General features: G+C 39.3%; 1 long non-coding RNA gene across 1 annotated transcript in view; it reads right to left on the reverse strand.

The window, feature by feature from the left end:
- The window catches only part of LOC127015136 (uncharacterized), a 49,775-nt gene extending 28,403 nt beyond the window's left edge, over positions 1-21,372 (reverse strand). Inside the window, exon 1 of the long non-coding RNA XR_007766284.1 lies at positions 21,218-21,372. This is a non-coding gene — a long non-coding RNA (uncharacterized LOC127015136). The remainder of the gene's footprint in view (positions 1-21,217) is intronic.
- Between the last annotated feature and the right edge of the window lie 1,955 nt (positions 21,373-23,327).

Here is a 23,327-nt window from a genome sequence, read left to right on the forward strand (position 1 = left end):
TGCAGGCTTATGTGCATATCAGAGGGTGCAAAAGACTTCATCATATCATGTGCATACGTAATATGATTTCTTTTCTCAGATCTATGGTCAGAGTATTAAAATATGCATCAAAATAAAACCAGAAATTAAATATTGAGCTATGCTTTCATCCAGGAAACAAACCCCTTCTTTTTTCCCCCACATAAATGAACAGAATGATTTAAAAATAGCAAAGCATATCACTTGTATAACATTTTGTTAAGGAAAGGAATTGTTTCTAAATTGAAATATGGCTATAGGTCTTATTAAGAGAGCTAAATATGACGCTTTTCCTGAGAGTAAGAAGCTGAACTTGCATATTTTTCTGCAGTCTTTTCTGACACTTTTTCCTCTACATGCTGCTTCTTTCAGTGCATTTTATTGCTTATGTCCCCTCCTGTACCAGGAGTCCATCAGCCCAGTTAAAGCTGCGGATGGAAAATACAAGCAGAACTGACAAGTGCAAAACACTTAACCGATGTGATTGCTTCTCCATTCTTACAGTAATGACTGTTTACTCCAGGAGACTGTACTTCAACAGAATATTTTGTTTAGTTTATGTGACAATTTCCTACTCTTTTCCCATGTTTTCTCAGAATCCAGTGTTCCGTATTATTGAAACGGCAGTTAAATCACAGTTTTGTGCAAATCCATTTCACCAGATTCTCAATTGCTGTCATCAGCCACTGAACCAACAATAACATCTTTTCTTTTCTTTCTCGTGGTATTTTGTACCTTGTAACTAATTTAATAACAAAGTCTTTTAAAATGCCTGAAAAGAACTGATAATTTTTTTTTCTAAAGTAATTAATGTTACATACGCTTCTTTATCACACAGTTTTGAAATCTATGGGTCCCAAGGATACTTCTTGAAATAGGAGGTAATAAAATGATCTCAAATTCATTATCATGAAAAGACAAACTGTATCAAAGGTACTTCAGACTATTAATACCTATTATATCAATATTCTTTCAATGTTTCCATATTTTCAAAGAAAAATAATAGATATGAACTTCCAGTTAGCATCTTAAAAATAAAGCAAATATTTTCTACATAGCTGCATAGATTTCACTATAGTATTAGCCTTTAACCTTTCAAATAAGTAACTTGTATAGCCTTACCTTTTTTCTTTTTTACATTTCATATGTGATTGTATAGGAATAGATGTGAACAAACTATAGCCCAAACCACCTCAAAACAAGGACATCGGCAAAGCCTATTCTTTGAGTTGTTCAAACATCTCTAGAGATAAAATTTTGAGCTTCCCATTAGGATAAGCATTTAACTAAAGATTTTCATATAAATGGTGTAAGATCACAAAAGTACCACACTGTATGTAGGGTTTAATACAGTGTTCTTAAAAAAAGCAGATGGAGAGTTCATAATGCCTTTTAATCAGGACCCATTTTACCTTGAAAAGTTCTATTACAGTGTACTCCATTAAGGCCAACATTTAAATTACATATAATAATATGGCTATAATTATTTGCTGCTTTTTCTTATTTTGATAAAACTTATTCAGCATTTACATAAAGGCCTAAAACACTGGCCTTGGAAACAATGTCCTTTCAAATAAACCATTTTAAATTAAATGTCCAATGAACAATGCCTTTACACTGGGAACCAAACCTAACGTGGTGCAAATTAACAGAATACAGCGCGAAGCTGAGGTGCTGTCCCTGTAGCCACACAGATAACGCATCGTAAGGACAGTAACTATTGTTTCCTATGTATTTTGGTAGATTCAACTCCGAAAATGAAATGCCTCGAGAAAAAATACAGGAGTGAATTAATCCTGACTAACTCCATCTCTACTGGGTTCATTTTGACACTTCCTCACGATACGGAGGGAAGCTCTGAAGGCAGGGATTGCATTGACCTTTATAGCAGAGAAACAGCAAGAGTTCCCCTTCTCAGTGCCAAGCCAAGACAATGCCCCAGTGGAACAGAGTCATTATCAGCTCCCGTAATTCCACTACTGAGTACGAGATGAGAAGGAGGGTGCTCTGAGGAGCCAGAAAGACTGTACGTACAAGGACAAGCTCCTTGAGTCCCCGTCTCTCTCCTTGCCGAGGCATTATTTCCAATACTTTAATCACTTTTGTCATTATTCTCTGAACACTCTCCAGTTGTCAGTATCCTCTTGAATTATGGAGAGGAGAACTGCATACAAGGAGTATGCCAGCAGCAGTCACACTAGTGCCAAAACCAGAGGTAGCAGACCCTCTCTCATTCTCTTGAAATTTCCCTTTATATTCATTCAAGAATCTCATTAGTCCTTTTGGCCATGGTGTCTCCTCAGAGCTCACATCTGCCTGACCATCCACAACAAACCCAGAGATACATGTTATAACTGCCATTCCACACCGAGAGACTCCTCATTAATATTCTCTTGAATTATGGTTGGAACGGTAAGTATTTCATTACCACTGCTTGGTCTAACCACATGGCTGTTCTCCTGCCTAAATACAGAACAAAAATACTTACTGGAAACGGTAGCCTCTTTATTCTACATTGAGAATTTTTCCACTTAGATGCTGTGATGAATCAGTGCCCCTGTTAAATTTTCCCTTTTCCTAATAATCTCATCCCTGATTGCTCCAAACTCCTCATTATGTTCTCATTTCCCTTATCCATTTTCTACGATTCCTACAGTTTACACTAGCTAACTGATTTCCCTTTTCCATTTGTTTGCATCTGCTTTCTCTCATCTAAGCCAGACTGCTTTATAAATAGGAAAGGCTCTTCTCCACTGGGCCTTTGTGGCTTTTGAGAGATTCCACTGAAAGTTTTTACCTTTTCACAGTTGCCTTTTCTGTTTTAATTCTTCTGCCTGGATGACTGGCTCAGAACCATTTTCAGCTTCATTAATAGCGGCCCTTTTAAAATACAAGATAATATTACTGCTGAAACTTTCCTCTGTTTACACGTGGCATCTGTAATGAAGTTATGACAACCTACACCAAACCAGTCATTAATTTTTAGTTCTGTGATCATTTTGTCTGTCATTATGAGGTCTGGCACAGAATTTCCCCTGTTGGATTCAGTTCTTTATGGCATTGCATTCTTCACTTCTTTGCTGCAGACTAAACTCCTCGTGATTTTGCTGTCTTCTTGTTCACGTATGCTAGATGTGAAAGGAGCTGGTGACCCATTGGTAGATTATAAACCCATATGGATCTGATCATTTCGGCCAACTTTCATTGCACCCATCCCTGATAGCGCTTGCTTCTGTTCAACTAACAGATCCATCTCTTGTCATGGCACTCAATTTCTGATCTGGTTCATGCCAGTAAAAATGAGAAATAATTACAGTGAACTCAGAAAGGCTAATTTTTGTGAGAGGTCTTTAGTTTAGCCCTTCAACATACAACAGTTCTTCCAATAAACACTGTTTCCTTTTCCTACAGGCATATGATCCTTGTGTGCCACTGAATATTCTCTGATGGGAAGGTATTGCACCACTCCTAATTTTACTGCTTCTTGTGAATTTGAACTAGGGGCAAGTACGATGTGGTTAGCACATCATGTGTCATTTGGCACAATAAACTTCTTGGACTGACATTATGAACAATTGTCACATACATATCCCAACTTGCCCTGCTTAAATAAGGAAGAAAATTAGAACTCAGCATCCCATTCTTTTAATACTGATGCTGCCAGTGACTTACCTTTGGAAAGAAAATACTTATCTAGAAAGTTCATAAGGCTGTTGGAAGAATTATTTACTTGGTATGCTAAAATTAATTACCTCAAGTGCTGCATAATGGATCAGTAATGTTTTCCTCATTGTCATCATCATGAAGTATACTTCATTCGTTTGCCGTAGAAAATAAATATGTTAAAAAACATAAGATGGGCATTATTTACAACCTGTGCAACTTTCCAAATTCAGAAATAGAAGTCATTCTCCACAAGCAAAACATTTTTTGAGACACATGCAAAATGGAAACATGTTTATTTCTTCCAATTGCCGAAGGGTAGTCTGAAGATTAAAATATAGCATACTCTCCCTATAAATACCAGTACTTTTGTATGGGCTCCAGTAACTAGTTAGTAGAAGTCACACAAAATTAGCTGCTTCATTTCAGTAACATATATAAAATGCTTGTACATTAAAAAATCTAGACTTTTAAAAGTCTTTGTCTTGCTCCAGGAATCCTAATGCCTATTTCTTAGATCCTTGGGGAAATCAGGAATCTACTCGACAAGTTAATGCTTTGAAGCTGTAATTTAAAAGATTTTTTTAAAGAAACTCTTTCTTTTTTTTTCCTAAAGAACTTGGCATATTTTAAACAGAAAATTGTAATAATAATTATGGATATATTGACCTCTTTGTACTCTTAGGCTGGCCACTCAAGTGAAGTAGATTTTAACCAGCTCCCTGTAGGATTCTGTCAGCTTCCCATGTTTCTGTACTGTGGCACTTCTTGCATTCATTTTGCAAGTTGCCTAATGCCGTCTTAAGATTTGACTCGCTAAAGAAACACTTTCCCAGATCATTTTGTTACATGCTCTGAAGAACTTAATGGGTATGTGACACCTAGCCGACTGCAGGCCTGTCTGTAAAAACACTGCACCTCTCTTTGGGGCTATATGAGCAGACCTTCTAGCTGTAGCTTACTGTGGTGATGATGGGAGCTCTAGTGCAAGGAAGGTTTCAGGATTTTAACTGCATTGTTTAATTTTTCACTTGATAAAAATGAACGGGCCCCATCTGCAATATAATTTGCACTATTGGTCTCACTGGTGTAGCTCTCTGATGCTGCTGAGACTTTGAATGAGCCAGAAGTCCCTATCGTAAGCTCTTTGATATCAATGAAGAGCCTGAAATCAAGCATCAGGCTTTGGATCAGACCCCAAAGGTGTGATTTTGAGAAAACTGAAGTGCCACAGGTATACCAGAGTCTCACATAACACAGTGTAATACTGCCCTACACTAAACTGTGGGTTTGCAAAAAAAAAAAAAAAAAAAAAAAAAAGGCCGCCTCTCTGCAAAACAACTGTACCTGAGACACAACTGAGCTGCACTCAGTGTAACTTCATAGATATGGAAAAAATCTGGGGCTTTGGCATTATTACAATGACTAATCAGATGAAGTTTTGGGGAAATACCTTAACTTTAAATTTCTTATGCAACTTTTCTTTCTTCTTTTACTTTTAGCTAGGAAACGTTATGTCTCAGCCTATAGCTGGAAATATAGAGAGTGAGTTGAAATACAAAAATGAAGAATCAGTTTCTGTACTCTGGAACTAAGCCCATTTGCTGCAACTTATGCCTCACCTCTAAAGATCTGGCACGTTTTTCCTGGATAAACCAAACCAAAAAAGGAAAGATGTGTGTAAGTGTGAGAATAGATCATGGATTTGACACGTGTGTCAGTCTAACCGATGCAATTGAGATGTTCTTGCACTGAAATCCTACACTAGGACTGTCAATGTCAGATAAAGAGCTCACATTACTTTCAAATATAAGAACATAGTTCACAATAAAATACACTTTGGATTGAAAAACTGCACTTATGTCCAGGCTCAACCACACAGAAATCAGTTTCTTAACGCTCTGTCTCTGATCTGAATGTCAGTTCTCTACACAAGTTATCCCCATTTAAGTCAATAGATTTACCACAATAAAAGAGAAGTGTCATCCCAGAGGCTCCACTATGTTTATGTATATAAAGACAGAGAAAGAGAGAAAGACTGAATGAATGTACTTTTCTTATCCCCTTTATATCCACTCACTAATATGCAGAGCTATATAATACCTTTCAAATTCATTTTACAGTCTTGGCAAACAAGGCAGCTGTCTCGACACACAGAGATGTGGAGTTTGCTGCATGCCCTACACATCAAATGTAAAAGATGTCCACGAAACGTCTGCAGTCTTACGGGACATTTGGAATCTTTTTTAAAATAAATATGCCTCCTAACTCAAAAGAAGCAATTTACATACAAATATATTTCCCCAAATATCTCCCTGCTGCCTAAAAGCAGAGGATACAATTATTTCAATGGATGCATTGTTGCATGCCTTATTCATAACACGATTTAAAAAAGTGAAGTTGGAATTTAAAAGCAATCTAGATACACTTGACTATCTACAAAGATAATGAAGTATTATTTTTATTGTTAACACTGCTGCTAAAAATGAGATGTTTGGTGATTCAGACCTTCTATACAAAAAGCCTATAGCTCAGTCATGTAAAACTGGTTCAATTTAAGTAGCACTGACATAACTATTTAGCTGCTTCGATGGTTTTAGTCCTCAAAATGCAGAGACATGGAACACCTTGAAATGAATCTTGATATTTCTTTTTGTTCCTTGGCAGGATTGCTATCTTTTCATGTTCAATGCCAGACATAAAACTTCCTGTACCTCTGTCGCTGATGAGAACAGTAACAAATGATGACAAGCTGATACGAAAGAAATTGTTTCTAGCACCTCAGGACAGTTCACTTGGCTTAACGTCACAACATGCATCTAGAAAATTCATGATTTACAGTAAGAAAGCAAGTTTTTGACTCCTTAGTGAATAGAAGAGAGCTATGCTTATGTTATAAATAAGAAGTTTTAATCATTATTATCATTAAAGGATGAAATGTCCCTACAAAGAAAAATTAAAGTGGTGAAAGGAAGTTTTAAAATGGGATCTCCTGCGGATTCTCTTGCTAACCGTTTTGAAAACCTTCCTACACCCCCCCACACACATGTACATATGTATCTATGTATATACCTATACATACACGCACGTTTATGACACTTGCTAGTAACAATTGTATAGGATCTCAATCCTCAGTCAAAACTTCATTATGCTAGGTGTCACACAAACACAAAACACTTTAAAGAGTGCTTGTAACTGAAAAGTAGGGCAAGGCACAGTATGTGATTACAGACAGATAAACAGGAAAGAGCTAAAAAAAAAAATCCACTGTGATAATACTGGTCAGCTTGATGGCCAGAGGTCTCTGCACACCAGCTGCCTAGCTGCTGTTAAGTTTATGTGTAACGTCCTGTCACAACAGAATTTTAAGAGAGGAATTAAAGGAAAATAACAAAATAGTCCTGCAAATGTCTAAGAACTCTTTTCCAGCATGATACAAAATTAGCATGAAGTGCCTTCCATATACCAGCCCTTAAGAAAACAGAAACTGTCTTCATCTACTTACAATTCTCATGTAAGCATAGAACATCATTGAACCTCAGAGAATAATTTTTAATAGAAGCAGTAAGATGCTGGATACTTATAAAAATTAAACACTGGATATCAACAAAGACAGCAAAATGGCAACATATCACAGAACTGACAACTCCAGGTCTTTACTGCTGATACTCTTATTTCTGATGATGCTGAACCTGCTGTTTGTAAGTCGTCATCTTTTCACTGACTTATGCCTTGATGATGCTTAACAACTGATTCCTAAAAGCTGTCATTGGTAATATTTGGGGGAGATCCTCACACAAGAGTAAAAGGAAACACCATTTCTGTTTGGAACGGTCTTGAGATACTGCCACAAAGATGTCACAGCAAAACATCACTCCTCCCTTCCTAGGAACAGGACATTCCTCTGGGAAAGGATTTAGTAAGCAATAACGAGAGGACTTTGTGAAGTGACTTCATGTGATAGCATTTGTTTAGAAAGAAAAACTTAAAAGAAAAAGGGGCTGATGAGTCTCTCGGTTCAGCTCATGTTGAGCAAAAGGAATTGCCAAGTTCAGCTCATGACCAACAAAGCTGCTCGCAGCAGAAGCCAAATACACGTATCAGGAAGGCAGAGAAAGGCTAGGACAAGCTCTTACTGCTGACTGTATCAGGGAAGGAGGGTCATGTCAGCGATGCTTTACTATTAAACACACACTACCAGGAGCTCAAAGGCAGCCTCATTGCAGCGTGCCAGAGGGTGAACAGCTGAGCTGGGAAGCATCAGGCATTGAGCAAGCAACCACACGGCAGGACACTAATTCACTGCATGAACTGCTGTCCTGCCACTCCTCTATGCCCAGTAATCAAGAGAGTCCTTGAAAACACTTTTAACTTCATCTACTCTGGACTCACACTGAGCTTCAAAGATTCGCTTTAGCCGAGGCTGGTTCTCAGGGCAGACGAATCTAGAACTCCTTGGCAGCATCCCCAGCGCACAAACCGCCTCTCCACCAGTACGCATGGGTGGCTTCCTGAGGCATCCAACAAAAAGGTTACCCTGTATTTCTTCCTAGCCTCATCTTTGGAAACAGCTGGATCACTTCAGCCAAAGCTTTCCAAAAGTTCGAGCTTAAGGGAGACAGCTGGAGCAGACAACTTCTGTGCAAGCAGTTCAGGTTTGGCAAAGCTGCGAGCAACTGAAAACAGGTCATTTCTATGCTCGCTTCTTTGGCACTGCTCCTGTTCCTAGCTCAAGCAGGCGTCATCCACACATGCCTGGTGCTCACAGCACTCATCCTTTCCTGCTCATTTGATAAAAAATAAGAGTAATGAATGACCTAAAAAGCAGTGGGTAGATGCGAACGTCAGTTTGAAACGCAGCTCAGAAGAAATGAAAACACATATTTATAAGTCAAATAGCTTAAATGGAAGCACAAATCTTTTGAGTTCTGTTTAAATACAGGGCAAAGATTTCGCTATAGTGATCAGCTAACCTATGCCTAGACTTCTGTATTGTAAGCCTTCTATCTAATCCCATTCATTTCTATTTGTTCCTTTTGCTAATATTGGACTTTTTAATCTTTCTTCATTTGGAAGCACCAGCCCTCCCAATACCTTTAACCATCCTCATTGCACTTTCATTGAAATCAATGGGGCTTTGCAAATTACCATTGTACAGCTGACTCCATTATGCCCATTACAGATTTAAAAACATGATGACAAGAAGCTAATCTGTACGCACAACTCCCTCTCTTCTGCTGTAAATAACTCAGCCATATAATTTTTTAAATCCTGAAGTGCCTAAATTATAGACTAACAATATGCAAAATTTCATCTTCAAATAAGTCTACAGGGTTTTTTGTAGCTAAGATAACACAGCACTTTTCACAGACTCAGCTAAACTGTGATAGCTTTTATTTGTTTTGTCTTGTTTCTTGTTTAAAAATGGATAAAGGCATGTCGGGCCAATTTAATTTAAATAGGATGTTCGGAGACTAAGAAGTGAAGTGGCAGAATTTCAGTTCTACATAATGTTAATAGTAAAATTAACAATCCAGCATCCCTGCACAGCCCTATCAAAACAGGGTCTGACAAACTCCTAATCCCATTAAAAACTCAGTTTCCCCTCATCAGTACCACGCCCGTGCCAGCAAGGAGGGAAACAGCAGAGTCGGCTGCTCCTTGAACGTCACCCAGCAGAGACTAGTTTTACCATGGGACACCTCCAAGGTGCCAGACTAACCTCCAGAACTTCTGGCTAGGACCTTCCTCCAGGCAATGCTGCCCAGATGATGCAGGAAGAGCGCAGCACCGTGTGGCAACCTGACCCCACCTCATGAAGCCTCAGGAGCTATAAATGCCTTGAGCTGATGCTATTCTTCCAGCTGTACTTTCCAAGCCCTTCAATGCTGAACCACAGGAAGCAGACGCCAACACAACAAAGGGTAAATGAAACCCCACAGCTGCTATGCCCTGTGCCAGGGATTTCAGGGACTTTCTGGTGCCAACAGTCTGTGGCAGAGTTTTCATTTGTGCCCTGGAGCCGGTGCAAGGAAGTGAAGAGGAGGACAAAATGCAAGTGAAACATGGGGACAGGAAAACTGTGGGAGCACAGACAAGATGCTGTTCCCTTTTCTGTGGTTATTCAGCAGAGAGCTGAAAGAAACACAGTGGAGTCTGAAGCTGGGATGGCCAAATCCATCTGATGCCAGAAAATAGGAGGAATCCCAGAGCTGGCTCCTCCTGGCACAGTGAGCCTTGCATTGCCATCTCTAAAGCCACACAAAGCAGCAGTGTGCTGGCAGGGCACAACAGCATCGCCGACCCCCGAGGTGGCTCTTCTTCCCAGGGGCTGTGGGCACCAAGGAACACATCCCACAGGTCCCAGGTCCGGTGAGGAGCCTCGTGACATGCCCCGTGAGACCGCTCTCACCTGGCCAGCAAAACCCTCCCATGAGCAACACGACAAGATGCCGCGGAAGGAATAAAGCTGTTTTCCCCAAATAACTTTCCCCCTCCTGTGGGTGGGGATGATTTAGCCCATTGTGCAATCTCCGCCGCTGTGTAATTTATATTCACTGGGGTGCCAGAACTGCACAGTCTCCTCTAAATATAAGCAATTAACTCCCATTAGCATTAGCGGGAATCACTCAGGAGACTATCCCCCATTATTGATTATCTCGTTTTTGTACCAACTCAAAAAAATGTACAAAGAAAAGAAAATCACATAGTTAGTGGCTTTGGCTAAGTTAAGGCAGGCAAATTAGATTCATTATCATTCTTGAGCTAAACAGTGGGGCTTATTAGAATGTAGTTCATTTACATACTTTGATCTGATGGGTGTAGATACCTAATTATACAGCAGCCAGCAACTTATTTTTGATGTTTTTTATTAATTAATATTCAGTATTATAATTAAATGCACAGGCTGCTCTTCTGCAAATTCTTTTTTTGTTGTTTCTAAAACAAAAATAACTTTAAAAACATACCTGTGAAGTACATGATCAGCAACAGATTCCTGCACAATGCAACAGAAATGAACGCCATCACTTACAACAAATGTGGCCCACAGCTTTGCCTGAGGCCCTGTTACTCCTCAACCCATCCTTAGCAGCTAGCAATGCCCCTGACGTTAAGCCTGATACCCAAAATATGCTCTTTTAGGAGTATCTATACCTTTAAGTAATATAATAGTTTATATATATTCATCCTCTCTTTAATGTAAATATCTTATTTTGATATAGTTATTTTTAACAAAATCAGTCATTGATGTGACTTACTTTGGCAGATCTTGGTAGCTCATACAAAACAAAAAAGTGTATCTTAATGCAAAAATTTGAAATCTATTTTGAAGAGGGAAAAAATAGGACTAGTTGTACTCTATTCTCCACGTTTTTTAATGACCGTCTTACGTAAACATAAACACGGTGAGAAAAAGGAGACAAACATAGTAAGAAAATCTCCCATAGACACACACATAGTTTATATAAATAACAAAGAAGGCCAATATTGTGTTCTTTGTGTGGCCTCAAGAAATAGAACCAATTTCTGCTTTTACCTGCACGGCTCTGTTCCCACAAGAAGGTAAGCGCTGTGCTCCCAATCCAAGAGAGCACTTGCATGCATGCTTAATATGAAGCATACGCCTTCAGTGTCTCTTGTGACACACTGTTTTAAAGAGAAGCACAGGGTATACATTTTGATGAAAAGCAGAGTGCTCAGCAGATGACAAAGTTACGTCCTCTCAGCAGTCAGTCAGATGTGACAGATTCATGCCGGTGAACATGAGAGCAGAATTCAGACATATGAAAATACGTGGACATACCGAAGATTAAAATTAGTTACCATACACATAAACAGAGGCAGGACTTAGCTCAGAATTTCCACATTAGATGCTAGTATTATTTGCCATGGTTGTGATGGCAAAGCTATATGTAGACATAAGTGCAGATTTTGAGAGAGCCTCAACATGACCCAATGTGACAGAGTAGTGGCTACAGATTTTAGAAGACATTCAAGTTATGTACTATCTGCATCTGTCAGAGGTCTCTTGGTCTGAGCAGCTCAGAAGCCTCCTCTGCAAAGCAGGCATTTCTGCAGGAAAAGGCATATCCATCCTGTTAAAACTCCAGGAATTGCCTGCTGATTAGGTCATTAAATAAACCAGCCATGAGGGGTGGCATTATGTACAGATCACTATAAAGGAAGTAATAGTAGAATAAATATAGCAAGCAAAGCTCACTAAGCCTTCAGATACAATGAACTTTTTTCCTGAGCAGACAGTGCCAAGCAAGCTGAAAAATTAATTTACTATTTGTTACCATTTTTGTTATGATTGGTATCTTTACAAGTCTCAGTCATTAGCATGCCAGTTTACAATTATCCTCTGAGCCTTGTAATGTCCTGTCATTTACCTCCAGGGATTTATGTCAGAATCCAACTCGGTTCTTAAGTGATCTTCCAGTAGGACAGAATGACAGCACCATTATAGCTCCCTCCAGCAGATGACGGTAATGATATTATTATTCCCCTGATCAGTTTGGTGATGATTGTTTGAACTTTATCAGTATTAATAGAGAAAATAATAACGGTATTAATATTTGAAAGCTCTCTGTATTGTGTTTAGTATCATATTATTGCTACATTTTATGGCAAGTACTTTGACATTTCAGTGAATTTCCATTTACAGTATTACCACTATAATCTACTCATTTTATAATTGCTTCTGGATACTTGTAAGGTTTAATTTCTGATATTTCCTCTCAATAAAGGGACCTGTGTATGAAATTGATATACAATTATCCTCACAAATTTGCATTGTTAGCCTAGAGTTGGGGGGGCTTAAAACAGCCAAAAATATTCTATATGGCTACTGGACCAAATAAGGCCTTATTGGCTTCTTGGGTTTCACAGTCACCACGATTGCTTCTAGTTCTACAGCAGAAGTATCCTCTCTATCGTAGCTATTTAAAATATCCATGCTATCCACATAAAAGGACAAAAGCTGCTGAGCAACCCAGACTGACAGTTTCAGAAGGAACCTCAAGATGGAGAACAACATGTCAAACAATCTTGCTAACCTAGAAAAGAGTCAGGAAGACAGAAGACTACACACGCTTTCCATCTAGGCAAAGGTAGCATGCATATGATCGGGCTGGGATGGGGCCATCCCACATGGACATAACCTGAAACTAATTGATGGAGAGAAACAAGCCATCTGATAGAGAGTTGTGAAATGAGTTTTCCGAATTTGGTCTTTGCAAGTGACTGAGGCAGGAAGAAATGCAGAAAGGGGTAATATAGATGGACTTATTAAAGCTGTAGCTCATGGGTTTGTGTGGAAGACAGGAAAGGTACAGAGCATACGAACCAGAATTTGTACTTCTTTTCTGGCTTGACATTATTTTTTGAAAGCATTCTAGCAAACACTTGCCCTGTGCCATGCTAACTTCTTCAGATCGGTGTAGATGTTCCTGCAGAAATACAGATTCCATTCCAATATCTGCACAGAATTCTGAGTTTTCTCAATTCTTCTTGTAACAATTTGCACAAAGTTAGTAAAGCTACAATTTTGTAGAGTTACGAGACCATATTTTCTGACTGCTCAAAACTCATTTTTCTAAAGGGAAATGCATAAAAGAAAACTCTGACATTGAGGAAAACGCAAAGTCTGCCACCTTCTTAGTTTTGTGAGGCATCAAAAAGGCAACAAAGTTGGCAACAGTAGAGGCAACAACTATTTCTCATTTTGAGGCTTAGCTTAAGCTAGCTTATTTGCTTTACTCTCTCCAGTTCCAGAGCAGCAATATATTAACAGCTTGTAAATCAATGTCAGACACATTATGTGATAGATACTATATGAAATGTTTATAGTACCATGTGATATGGAGTGAGATGCACTCTTAAAAACTACCTCTGATATTTCATAGAATCATATTCTTAGCAGCTCTTATGAGAGCTACTCCCCAGCCTTCATAGCCGAAAATGAGGTGCTAGGAGGGATGGCAGAACTGAAGGGGAAGGTGTTTAAACGATAGCCAGTTCACTAGATGATTCATGGCATAGTATTATGGTAGCTCTTGGGGGCCCTGATCACCCATGACTCCCTGTAGAGATGCTTTTAAACAGAAAAGACAAATGGTGTTTATAAGAAGGCCAAGCTTATTAAATAGTGCCCTTCAGATGAAGGGCTAAATCCCAACACTCAAGAAACTATTTCAGTTTTAAGTTTTGCTTTTAAAACTCTGACTGTGTAAGACATGAGATGAAGAGATCTGGTTTAAGGATCTACTATCCAAACAGACAGAATTCACTTGCATTATGAAAAAGACTCAGTTACCAGGTACGGTATTGAAAGTAAAACTCACAGTAGTTTTAAGATAAGATACTACTTCTCTTCCATGCTGGTACTTACTCACCTACCAGCACATAGAAATGTAGACATCCAAGATCACAGGATTTCCTGTTTTCAGCCAGTTCTCATCACAGACCTTGCTTGAACATCGTTCATTCAAGTTTCACCCCAGCCTTCAACTTGGCCACAGATTTGCATCTTTCTTTGCAACCTCCTAGGGCAGGAAGCCTTGACATTCCCCATGAACTTAGCGAGCAGTGCTAAGAGCAGTCTCATTAGCCCAGGATCTCACGTAGCTCTCAACAGCTCCTGCCTGTACCAGGTCTGAATTTGTGCCAATGTCTGATTGCAGTAGAAGTAACATTAAAGGAAACCCCTAGGCTAGTCGGCTGTCTTACAATTGTATTAGCCTCGCTGTCTTTGTCAGGCTCGTTCTCTATGGAATTGCATATCCACTTAAGGTTATGAATTTGATTTATCTTCAAGATTTGAGGTGAGTTTCAATCCTTGTGGAAGCAAAAGAACAATAGCATGGAGCAGAAGAAGATACAGGGAAGATATATCTGTGCGTGAATTTACCACACACGGCTTTGTCAAGGCACTTCAGTTCTGATTTGCAGACCTTTGCAGTACACATTTCTTGTGTAGGGACTACTAAATTAGTTCTGATTTACATCATCGTGGGGAGCATGAAAAAATACTGGTCTGAGCCAACAAAACAAACACATATTTGAACTGAGGTGTCAGGAGGCGCAGATGTATTGCGCCACCTGCACTACTTGTGGGATGCTCCTTCCAGTCAATTCTACAGCACATTCACTTTGAGCTAACTTGCGTGGCATTAAATTACAATTGTATTGATTTTTCACAGCATTAATTTCATGGTGACGCTTTAAATTGCTTAAGGCTCTATCCGGAATAGTGCTGAACTTGGGACAAAAAAAGAATGGAGGCATTTTTAGTGAATCAAAAGAGGTCACCATGAGATACCATGTAAGCTGCTTCCGTTCCGTACAGCTTACCACAGGCTGCATTTTTCCGTGGGTCCCATGGAAGCAGCTGCCCCAGAACTGGAGAACTGTCTTTTACAGCAGATTTCAATATGCTGTTTATTGTAAACCTGGAATTCACTTTAAAGTTGTTTCCAGCTGACATTCACAAGTATAACTGTGAAGACACTTTAGATCCTATTGATGTCCTCAGACCACTTGGCAAAGAGCCATGAAGTTTCCCAGTTGCAGGTTCACAATATACAATCTGCACCCGATTTCTAGATAATACTGAAATACTATATCTAGCTACAATGTAGTTCATATGGATGTTCCACTTTGCTGCAATAGACCTAAATCTTGTGCTCTTCAAATCAGTGGGAGTTTTGCTTGAGGAAGAAATGAAAGATTAGGGCTGCAGAAAACACAAAGTCAGTAATTTGGCAGCCTCATTTTATAATAATCTTTGTCTAATGATTATTTAATATTGTACTAGGCTATTTAAAAGAATATCCTACAAAGTGTCGGAGCTTTCTTTTCAAAGCTTGTGTAAAATGTGATTTGTAATTAGTAGCTTTAGATATGTAATGTGTGTGAGAGAATATTAGTATTCCATAAAAGCTGCTGTCAGTATAAGTTATATGGAGAAGCACAAAATAATATGAATACTTAATAGCTCAAATACTTTGCTTAAAATAGACTTGCTAGATTTTGTAGAAGCTCCACCTGGGAAACTCAAATTTTTTTTTTTTTCCCTTTAAATTCTGTTATAAATAAATGAGTTAGGAACTATGACCATAAATGACCTGAGCACTAAGGGAATATATTAAAATATAATTTTAAGTACTTCAAAGCATTTCACTTTATTCACATATAGATACTGGAATTATTCACAGAGCTTGTTACTACAGCTCTGGAAATTACTCGCCACTGTAAACGTTCATAAAAATATTATGATATTTACAGTAGGTGTCAATTCAGTAAACTCCACTGACTGCTGACACCACTAACTTTAACCGAGCTTAGAATATGGCCCATTCCTTAAAAAGATCTGGTGCAACCAGTGCTCACTCACTGTGCATCACAAGGGTAAACACCTTTTTTTTAAGGTTTTACCTTTGTTAAAAATAATAAAACAAAAGCGAGCTGTCCCAGCATGTACAGCGTGTCCAGGAGCAGCAGAGGGCACTCACACTCTACGGTACACAGCCCGGGCTGCTCTGCAGCATGTTTGCATTTTCTAAAGCACTGTCAAGAGCTGTCAAGCCCTGTGCAAGCACAACTCTCTCCTCTGCTTCAAGAAAATTCCACAGAAATTTTATTCTAATTCCCTCTGAATTCTTGGTGTACTTAGGAAGAAAGTTAAAGAAAAAAAACCCCACGATTTCCTTGCTCAGACCTAGGAAACCTTCACATACACGTCCTAAGGTTCTCAGGGCCAAATCCTGTGGGTCTTAATCACGCAGCAAAAGGTAGCAGTTCTTGAAGAGCTCCCCAACAGACAGAGGGAGCAGGATCTGGCCATCAGGCATCAGAGAAGCAAGGAATCAAAAATGTTTCTTAAATTGCCTAAAGCTGAGGCAAGAATTTTTTTAAGCCAGCAATAACATCAGCATTGGTTGATACATGATCCTGACATGCTGCTACTACAATCGTTAATATTAAAAGAATATCTAAATTAATGCAGCTTGTGTTCCCTAATGTTGTGCAATGGCTTGATTTCTCCCTTAACAAAGGAGTTTTCTCAGCATATTCCCTTTCTGACCTAGATAAAATAATTTCTTATTCTTCATCTACTTCTGTAAGGTAATGGCATGGTGAAGAATGTGATGTCTGTGCTACAGATGGCACTGAAAGAATCCAAGAATCTAAAAATACAGTAAGTTTTACAGGAGAGGTTTCGCAAGGTGGCTGTCTCCTCCTTGACATCACTATTCAGCTGGCTATTGGAATGGGACTAATTTAATTAAGAGAACAGCTCAGATAAAACATTTTTGTCAGATTCTCCAAGTCCTATTCACCTTGCTTGAGAACTCAAGCAAGTCTTCTCTTAAGCAGTCCAGTAATACACCTCCCGTCATGCCAGCTTAGCTGAGCATAGCAACAATAGGAGCAATTGGCACAAAGAAAACTACTGAAGTTAATGTAAAGATTATCATATTATTTTTCCAATGGTGACCCAACGGTCAAGGCAATTGCTGGCAAGAAATTGTTCACTGCAGTCTTGATCTTTCACTCCTCAAAAGCTCCAGGTGAGTTTTATTTGCAGTATTTGGTCCTGAAACCCTCACAGCTTGCCACTAGCTCATTTCACTCCTCTGCTTTCCAAAGTATCTGAAGCAAAAGCAGCTATTTCTAAGCAATAAACATCAATTGTGGGTTTGGGTTTTTTTTGCAGTGATCACTGCTATTGGGGTTTTTTTGTGAGAAACATAAGCAGAATGGTGAGACCATAATACAGTTAAAATACAAGCCAAGTTGTTAATTTGACTGTGCTCCAATCTCTCCTAGCATGAAACTTGATTTCCTAATAATAAATTTCTGTATCTGGTTTCAGTAAGTAATCAAATACTGCAAATCCACTTTGCATTTTAAAAAGAATGGTTTATTTTTAAGGAAAGAGAAAAAGCTGGAGAAGATGGTTTTGTGGCTAAATAATACAGTTTCTCAGATCCCAAACAACCGCTATATTCAGTAAACGCTGGGGAGGTGGGTGACGGGGAAAGACGGGGGAAGAAAGGGAACCAAGAAGAGGGTTAATAGAAGTTTTCCAATCTAACATTCTCAAAGTAAACACATAAACAACAAAAAAAGCTATCTGACCAAGGAAGAAGAGTGTTAGAAGGATGTAATGCAATCCCTGCAGCATTTCAAACTCTACTTCAAATCTAGGTCTCTTTCCACATAGCACGTTCATTGCTTGCAGCAAAAATGGGTTCTTTTAAAGAGCATGTCCCTTTATCATCATAGAACCAGCAGTTTCAGATTTCATACTTGTGATCTCAATAGCTTGCAGGAATTTATATTCAGAACACAACTTTGGTGTATAAAACTGGGGAAAAATGTCAGACAATGTATTTGTGTATCGCCCAGCAATCTGAGAGGGGACTGGTGCATTTTAGCTGTCCCAACATTGTTTTTCAGACTTTAGAAGAAACAGGGGAAGACTTAAAAAAAAAAAAATTGCTTTGTATACTGTTTGAGAAGTGGGAAGGATGGGTCACCATTAACTGACTGTTTACTGCTTTATTGTTGAGGGACTGTTTCCTAAGGAAACGTGCTGTCTGCAGTCTTTCAGACTCACCTGTTAAAGCCTTCAGTGAAGATATCACTGGCTTAGTACATCTAAGTGTGTGTATGTATGTACAAACACTTGCACTACTCATTTACCCTAGTTAACGCTCCTAATTATACTTTCACCTGAGATCTGGATTTCCTTGGTTTGATAAATTATAAGGTAGTCTGCTCAAACGTCAGTCTTCCTCAGGCACAAATTTTTGTGCAGTCATGTATAGAGAGGGTTAGTGATACACTAAGATATGCACAATATTCTTGGTACTTTGCAGGATTAAGCTCAGAATGTTTTTCTCATTCAAAACTCTTTAAAAGTCTTGATGGTCACTTTTTGCCTTCTTTTCCGTACAACGTATTTCAAAAAGAGACACATGATGGAGCGTTCAAGCCTTAGTGTTTCTTTTCCAGTGGTTCAGAAAGAGCACAATGTCAGCTTATAGCAAGTCATCTTCGTATCCCCTAAGCAGATCCGAAAATTCCTCCAGCACCTTGGCAAGTGCCTATTAATAAAACCAAATATGAACCCAGACTTCCATTCTTTTTTTTTTTTCTCCTAGTCAGGCCTATAGCCAGTCTAGTATAAAAATCTCTGGGAAAAATGCACAAGTGTAACCAAAGGCAGATGTTGGGCATGCTGTACCCCTGAACCCACAATGTAATCTTAAAAAAGAGCCCCGAGTCTGCAGTGCTGATGGCCAGAAGAGACACTTTGAATCACAGAGAGCTCCAGGAAAGCAATGAGATCTCCTTCAGTGAAAATACTTTCACCCACGTGAATCCTGCTCTTGGATATTTCTCACTGGTATGTTGACTTTTTCAAGATGGCACGGGAGCTAACTTAACTTGAAATTCCTGGCTTTTGAGAGATTATAGGCGTTATTTACTCTTTCTTTTTTTACCTACCACATTTTTAATTAAATCAAATTCCCCATGCATGGTTAGCTATAAAGTGCATATTACTTACCTGCATCTTCAGATCTTTTACAGTCCCATGGGTAAATCCATAATTAGTTGGTTTTGTAAAATGCATATTATTTACTTGACAGGCCAGAATGGCTCTAGAGGAACTGTCCTCATGTCTTGGTTAAGTGCATAATTAGGCAGGTTTTTAAAACCCATGTTATGTTCCCCACATTGAAGCCATTGCACTCCAATTGTTAAATATTCATTCTTTAAAAAAAAAAAAAAAAAAAGTATTATTTACTCAATTGGCCAAGGCAGTATGTAATTATGTATTTAGGACATGTGCAATGCATAATAAAAAATATTCATGAAAATGTATGGAAAAAATTACTTTGCACTATTCGGGCTTTTTTAAGCCACCACGTCCTCACCACTTCCACCATTTCCCCTCAAAATACCAAGTATGTTCAGAAGAACAACTATTTCATGAAAAAAGTGTTCAACCAAGCACTACTTAACGGGATACTTATACATTTACCTAAACTTCCAGGCTCATTTCACATATAAAGGGAGTATTTGTGCTATTTTCCAAGGACAGAGATATTTAATAACATTAGAGTAAATCTTTATTTTACACTCCTACTTCCTTAGTCCTTTGGGACAGATTCTCACCAGCATAAATGCATGTTGTTCCACTGAAGAAGGTAGTGGCATGTTAATCAGCAAAGCAGAGGGACTGAATCACTGTGTCCTAGAAATCATGCACTATTACTTTCCAGTGGATATTTCAAAGCATAAAGGTTAGGGGACTGACAAGTGCCTGTGAGTATGTTCGTATCACTGCAATGGAGACCTTTCAGGGTGACCATTCCCCACGGAAAAATCCCTGCAGAAAGCCAATGTATCATTTTCGTGTGACTCTGAGGTCTTACAGGGGATACAGGTTGTGCACAGGCTTTGAGGACTCTGAACGGGGATGCGCATCACACAATTTCATTAGTGACAGACCAAAAGCATGAAGTAGTAATTCACACAGCAGTAATTCCAGACACCTGCCCAAGTACCATTCACCTCAACTGAGTCTATTAAACATCTGGACACATACTGTGCATTGCTACATATTATGGACCAGATTCATATAGGAAGTGAAACACCAGTTCCTATTGATTTTACTAAGTGAGATACCCAGGTAACTGAAGAGCCATGCCCTTATGCATTTGGACTCTCAGTCTACAAACAGAGCCTTTATGAAGCTGAAATTATTGGGCATCAGGTTATCAGCAGCATGATGAAATCTGGAGGAGATTTGAAACTATCAACAAATGTTTAATGTTAAACAATCAGAGCTGAGTTTGACCTCCCTGATCTTATATCATGCTTAGTGCTGCTAGACTGAATGAGAATCATGTGATGTTTAGTAACTTGCAATGTGACAGCTGTTCAGAAAGGGTGATTCACATCAGCTTCTTCGTGAGTAGAAAGGGCATCCTTCTAAGTATCTGGTGTTCATTTACTGGGGGCAGTTAAATAAGAGTTCATCACCCCTCCCCTCCTATTCACTCTCATCTCCCAGCCTTTCCCCACAGCACTGCTGTTCCACCCATTTCAGACAACACATCAAGACATCTCTGTAGCTCCTCAGCCCCACATCCAGGTGTAGAGTAAGACAGAAGCTATAACGCTATGCCTTGGGGGGTGGGCACCTCCTCCAAATCACAGCTCGACACTAAAAGCAACCAAAACAACAGTATGTCCTGTCACATGGCCCAGGTCACGCAAGAAAGCACCAGCTCCCCTCAAAACCTCATTCACACTCATTTGAGTTCACTCCTTCCCCTGAGAACTGCACCAAGGCCAAGCTACATGCCAAAACCACGATGTATTGTATAAGGAACTTGCCATAAGTAGAATATGACTCCTTTCTGGAATCTGCTCAGGTTACGGGCACACAATCAAATGCAATCAACGCACAGCAGCTAAACAAGTTAGCACCTGTCAGCTGGGCCTCTAAACCTACCTCTGGAAGCGCCTTTATGTTCCACCCAGAAGCGTATTATGGAAAGGGCCATGCAGTGAAAGATGCTGCCTTCACCCTTGGTTTGTTTGGCTGTTCACCACCCCTCAGCTGCAAGTTGCCACCTTCACATTTCAGCTGGCAAATCCAAATCTGTGAGTGCTCTCATTTGCTTAACTGAAAAAAAAAAGGGGGGGGGGGGGGATCAGATGGCTTAGTTAAAACAGATCTCAAAACTAAGTTGGCTGCACTAGCATTAAAGTGCAGAAGGACTGATTGAATGTTTTGTTCTCCTCAGACAGCTAGATAAGCTGGTTAGGATGATAACCTCTAGGACATCAGTAGTAACAAATAGTTGGGAGGAAATTAAGCCGCTTTTGCAGCACTCCTCTGGAATAGCTCCAGCCCACCCTGGCTGCAAAGGAAAACATGCTACCTTAAATCCCAGTGGAAAGGGTCTCAATTTCAGTCAGTATTCTCAATAAATATGAGAAAGAACATGCAAGGCAAAACCAGACAGGTTCCTTAAACAAAGACTATGATTAATTTTAAACTATGTTGTCCAATCATATTGATCATTATAGCCACTTACATTTACTATAAATCTACTAGAGTTTTCCTGTTTTGTTTCTTTACTTCAACACAAAACCAAGAACTCTCTCCCACAGTCGGCTAGATATTTCCTGAAATAACATGAGTGGTGGCTATTTTACCCAGCAGGTTCCTTTATCACCACAGACCAGGAAAGTTGACGGGCTTTGTGTCTGAAATGTAATTAGCTTGTGGGAGTATGGTCATAATGAAAGTAAAATTTACATTATTGCAGGCATGTGATTGTTTGCTCTTTCAAACAGGAGTAAAAAGTGAATTCTGAGGCATGTATTTGGGGGGCTTATTCAAACAATATCCTCAGACTTCCTATATGTCTGTTGAGGGGAAGGGATACAACTGGAGGTTTAGATCAGGTTTCTCTGTGAAAGCTTTTAAGACTTCAAAAGAAGAAATGAATGATGAAAAATGACTAACATCATTAGGCCTGAGTCCCATTTCAGTCCTATTCAGGATTCACCCAGATTAACAGAGGAGAAGCTCTCCCTTAGAAGCAGATGTAGAGGTTTACAAACCCCTTCAAAGCACAAAAAGTAGCTACCCTTCTTCATTAAAAAACAAAAGGTTTAATTTTCTAAGCTAAATTCTCTCAGCAAATACATTTATGGAGCAAGCTTCAAACACACTGAAATGCAACACACTTTGACCCTCTTCTATTCATTTCTGAAAGGCTGAAACACAAGAAAACAGAGCATTTAGGACACAATTAGGCCATGATCTCCTGTTTGTCCGGGGCGGGGGGGGGGCGGGGGGGTGTTAAAAAAAAAAAAAAAGAAAAAAAAGAAAGAGTAGTTTGTTCCAGGGAACTATAGTTTGCTCTGTAAACACTTACAGGCCCACGTGACAGATACAACACTTATCAATCCATGTTGCGGCATGATATGTATTAACAGCAGTCAAGTCATGCCTCCCAGATCCCTGGGATCTTTCTTTTCTACATGCTTTTGAACTTGTTGGCCCCTGCAAAATTCCCAGGAAACAAATAGCCTTTTCTCAAGCCAAATATTTTGTAATGAGGTTCTTCACCTATTGATAGCATCGTTCGAGGTAAAGGAGGGGAAGTAGGAAATTCTCCTTCATTCCATTTACGAGGAATAAAATAATACACTGTAACAGCAGCAGTTTTAGAAACTGCATGGAGATATACAGAATCATATGGTGGGAAAGGACCTTGACACATAAAGGTCATTTTCCCTTTGAAAGCAAATTATGTGCTTTCTAGCCCATGTTTGTCTACCCAGTTCCAAGCAGAGCACAGTAAAAGAGACGCCAGCAACCTATGCCAGTGATGCTATAAACTCCCTGCCCAGGAAGTCTTTTTTAAAATCCAGCCTGAATCTTGCTAGTTTCAGTTCAGTCCCGTTGCTTTGTCCACCACGACAGAGAGCAGACTTTTACATATACAAAGGCAACAAACAGTGCCTCAGGCTTAGTAACCCATTTCTTTTAATCTTTCTTTGTGGGCCACATTTTCTGGGGTTCTGATTATCCTCCCTGTTCTCCT

Source organism: Gymnogyps californianus, chromosome 3 (genome assembly GCF_018139145.2).
Source record: "Gymnogyps californianus isolate 813 chromosome 3, ASM1813914v2, whole genome shotgun sequence".
NCBI classification, from domain to species: domain Eukaryota; kingdom Metazoa; phylum Chordata; class Aves; order Accipitriformes; family Cathartidae; genus Gymnogyps; species Gymnogyps californianus.